Here is a 5,000-nt window from a genome sequence, read left to right on the forward strand (position 1 = left end):
ATAAGCCAAAAGAAGCTCATTTACTTATAATAAGATCCGTCGGCTTTAAATAGATAGACATATAGAGAGAGAGAGAGAGAGAGAGAGAGAGAGAGAGAGAGAGAGAGAGAGAGAGAGAGAGAGAGAGAGAGAGAGAGAGAGAGAGAGAGAGAGAGAGAGAGAGTATGACATAATTAATGAGGTGGAATTTTATTGAATGGGGACTGAGCGGGGTCGGAGGTCGCATGATAATTAATTATACTTCAGGTGAAATGAAATATCCATCTTAATAAGTAGCCATTAGGGGAGAGGGGGGGGAGAAAAAATAGTATGTGTGTGTGTGTGTGTGTGTGTGTGTGTGTGTGTGTGTGTGTGTGTGTGTGTGTGTTTTTTAATATAAGAGCCTCCATCCGGAAGGGAGTTACGATGGGAACAATCGGTTAGATTGTTCGCATTGCAATTCATCGGCCCCTGCCGGAACGCCGATGACTGTGTGTGTGTGTGTGTGTGTGTGTGTGTGTGTGTGTGTGTCAGTGCTGGGCATTTCCGCTAATTAGTCCGAAAATCCGCAATAGCGGAAGTTCCATTGCATTTGCGAATTTGCGTTTGCGACAAAAAGGTCGCTAATTTGCGGATTAGGGTTGCGGTATTACTTCCGCTAACCTCCGCTAACACGTGGAGGAGCCAGCCCGGTTCCCAGCGCGCTTACCCCTGTTAAAGGCTAGTTTACACGAGGCAAGTATAGAGGTTCAAGTCAAGTGTGCTACAAGTTACTGGCCAGCAGTTTTATTTTAAGGCAAGTTGCCTCCCAATCGCCACTGACTTCGCCTGTGTGAACAAGTACTGGCTCGTCATCTCCCGTTACTCAGTTGTATGACAGGCTCTCTGGTGGCAAGTCAGTCAGTTTGTAGTGGACCACGCACGAGTGCACTTCTGCTGCCCCAACTTCCCACACTGCCTGTATGTGAGTCCGTGACCATGCACACATATCTAAAGACATCTAGCGTGGATAGTAGGCCTACAGACCCTACACCAAGCTAAGCTGGTTAAGCTGCCCACTCCACCAGAGCCCAGCAGCCAGAAAATAACGTCACCACGGAATAGCAGGAGGAGGATTCGGAGGAGGATTTTTTAGACTCTTAAATCTCATTTCATGTATGTAAGGGACAGCCTCAATCTCATAGATCCTTCAAATATTAAAACAAAAACTGATTAACTTCAAAACTTTTAAAGTTGTTGCCTTTTCCACTTTTTACAAAAAGCTTATTCACATAAACCTCTCAGGGGATCTTATTATACACATCGTAAGTATTTTGAAGGAGACAGGGCATATGGATATGGAAATAGTAGTGATAGACACACTGATGAACTTCCTTTAGTCCTTCTCATTAAAAAATAATTTAAAATAGATGCTAATCAGATTATTACAAATGAATTAGTATGATTGCAAAGCTTCCATACTTGAAGTAGCAGTAGAGTATGTATGGTCAATGCTGGTCATTAAAAAAATAGTTTTCTTTATACTTTAGGTCTTTAAAGAAAACAAAAATTGAAACTTTGAATGCCTAGCTACAGCTTTACATCGCAAATAGAGTGAAAAGAGATTCGAAAGCTACTGATAATAGATTTTTTTTTGCGGTTTGTGTTTCCAGTGTCAAGTTTTGTGGCGGAAGACTGCAAATATTGTGTAGCTATTTGCGATCACGGATTTGCCATTGCGATTTAAACTAAATCTCGAAATTTGCGGAATTGCGATTGCGAAAGTTATGGAATAAGTTAGCGGATTTGTGATAGCGGAAGTTCAAATTCGTTAGCGATGCCTAGCTCTGGTGTGTGTGTGTGTGTGTGTGTGTGTGTGTGTGTGTGTGTGTGTGTGTGTGTGTGTGTGTGTGTACTGAGCCCTTCCTTTACTTACACATGTTCGTCTGGTGTTTGTTCTACCAAAGCCGTGGAGGGAGTGTTTTAGAGGGGGAGAGAGAGAGAGAGAGAAGTGGAGGCATGAAGCAAGAGGGGAAAGAAAAGGAAGAGGAGACAAGGAGAAAGAAGGGACAAGGGAAGAGACAGGAAGGGCGGAGAAAGGAGCAAGAAATTGAATGAATAGACGGATAAGGAGAAAAGAAAAATATGAGAACAAAAGGGAAGATAGAAGAGGTCAGAAGATTGAACTATAAATGGAAGAAAAATATAAAGGAAGGAAAAAATATACTGCTCTTAGATGAAAATATTGAAGAAATGTATAAATCGAAAAGAATTAAATGCCTCTCTCTCTCTCTCTCTCTCTCTCTCTCTCTCTCTCTCTCTCTCTCTCTCTCTCTCTCTCTCTCTCTCTCTCTCTCTCTCTCTCTCTCTCTCTCTCTCTGTGGCATATAAGAGAGAGAGAGAGAGAGAGAGAGAGAGAGAGAGAGAGAGAGAGAGAGAGAGAGAGAGAGAGAGAGAGAGAGAACAAATTGAACAAAGGTAGATAGAACAGGGAGAGCAGCAAGGTAAAAAAGAGAATAGGTACAAAGGGACGATAGAAGGACGATTGAAAACAAAAAACAAAAATGGGAAGGAATATAAAGAGGAAAACGTGTGAATGGCAGACTGAAGGAGAGATGATGCAGGAATGATTGTTTTTTTAGTGAAGAAGAGATAGAAGAGAGAAGTGGAGAGATAAAACATTAGGCGTGGAACAAGGACGAGAGCCAGAGATGAATGGGCACAGACAGACACAAAGGTTAAGGACGACTGGAAAACATGTATACAACAAAGACGGGAATCAATTGAAGGAAAAAGGTAGATGAAGAGCAGATTGTTTCTTTTATATTTTATGAATGGATAATTGTTTCGTCTCCTTCCTAGCTTCACACACCCACCCACACACACACACACACACACACACAAACACACACACACACACATTCATTGTCAGACAAACAATAAGCATTTTTCGTTAATATTATTGTGTGTGTGTGTGTGTGTGTGTGTGTGTGTGTGTGTGTGTGTGTGTGTGTGTGTGTGTGTGTGAGAGAGAGAGAGAGAGAGAGAGAGAGAGAGAGAGAGAGAGAGAGAGAGAGAGAAAATAGAAGAAATCCACACCCAATTCCGTCAGATGGCACGGGCTTACCTTAATTAGTCTTGCTTGTAATGAAACACCTGTTGGCAACAATGAAGTTAATTTGAAGAGTTGATGAGTCTGCACCTAATGAGGATTTCACGATCAGATTACCAACTCCCCAGATACACACGGACACCCCCCTTTACACACATCCTATAAAACAGCAAACAAAATGAATCTCGAAAATTTTCAGACACAGTATAGCTCTTTAAATCCCTCCTCGCCCCTAAAAAGAAACCCATATCAAGGCATTTCTGTATTTCCTCCAGCCTATGACTTGACCTTTTTCAAGATGAGTGTATCAAGACACCTCACCACCCGAAATTGACCTCTCTTTTGGCTACTCTTTACTTTTATCTTTTATGGGAGCGGCGAGTAGCGGGCTTTTTTTGTACTCTTTTTGATGCCCTTGAGCCGTGTCCTTTGATGTAAAAAATAAAAATAAATCCAAGTAATGCCTATTTTTTCATAATGGGGATAATCTAGTACTTGCGCGACAAACTGTTCCGCTAAAAAAATGTTACAGGCACACTAATGGAAAAAATACGTAATAGGTTTAGAAGCAAATAGACAACAAAGATACATTTCTATTACTATAATCATCAGGAGCACCACCACCTCCTCGTCTTACTACTACTCCTCCTCCTCCTCCTCCTCCTCTTCCTCCTCCTCTTCCCTCCTGTCCGATTCACTTTCACTTCGTAGAGATGGAAAGATGAACACAATATGTAAGCTTTAATAAAGGGAAGCATGGAAGAGAGTTAAGGAAAGAGAGGCGTAGCATGAAAGATAATAAAGAAAAAATGGGAAAAGAATTGGGGAGAAAGGAAAATGTAGAAAAGAATATAAGCGAATAAGAAGAAAAGCGAAAATAAAAGGAAGGAAAAGAAAGAAGGGAGTATGACAGAAGTGAAAAATAGAGATGGAGGGAAAGGGGGGTAAGATGAAAGGAGGAATCAGACATGACGACATAAACGATAAAAAAAAAGGAAAAGGAAAAGGAAAAGGGAAGGAAAATGACACGAGTAAAAGGTAAGAGAGAGATACATGCAGAAGATAGTGGAACATATATAAAACGAAATCATAGGATGGGAGGAGGAAAAAAAAGAAAGGCGAATGATCAACGGGGAAAAGAGAAGTAAGATGAAAAGATGGAGGAGAGATGGAGGAGAGAGACAGGGAAGGGAAGCAGGAACTGTCAAAATAATGGCCAAAACGTTATTACAGAAAAACGAAGGAAAAATAAAAAACAATGACCGAGGAAAGAAAGTGGAATAAGAAGACAAGTATTATTAAGAGGGAGAAGAAGAAGAAACAGTCGGAAAAGGAGGAAGAAGACCAAAGTGAAAACAAAGCAAGGAGAGATTGATAAAGAGGGGGACACACTAAGAGGGGGTTTCCAGGTAGCACAACTCAGCGTATTTAATGTCCTACAAGTGAAACCAAAGTAGATGTTCCGAGGTGAGATAAGAGTGGAGGACAAGCTTGTAACAGAATGCCTTGCAGGTGTACGGGCGGAGGTATAATTTGATACTACCTGTTATTACGAGTAAAGTGACGTTCATACCTCAGGGAACTTGCCTATAGAAGATGAGAGATATTGGTGGGCGGAAGAAGGTGGAGGAAGAGGAGTGTGTGGTGGTAGTGGTGATGGAAGAGGAGGCGGAGGAGGAGGAGGAGAAGGAGGAGGAGGAGGAGGAGGAGGAGGAGGTGAACAAGAAAAAAATATATAAACAAGTAGAGGAGAAATATGAGGAGTAGGAGAATGAGAGGCCGGAAAAAAAATAAAGAAAAGCGAAGGGAGAAAAAAAGGCGTATGAGGAAGAGGCGGAGGCGATGGATGAGGATGAGGAGGAGGAAGATGAAAAGGAGGAAAGAATAAAGAGCTGGCGGAGGTGAAGGAGAAAGAGGAGCAGGAGGGTTG

This window comes from Eriocheir sinensis, chromosome 39, assembly GCF_024679095.1.
Source record: "Eriocheir sinensis breed Jianghai 21 chromosome 39, ASM2467909v1, whole genome shotgun sequence".
Lineage (NCBI taxonomy): Eukaryota > Metazoa > Arthropoda > Malacostraca > Decapoda > Varunidae > Eriocheir > Eriocheir sinensis.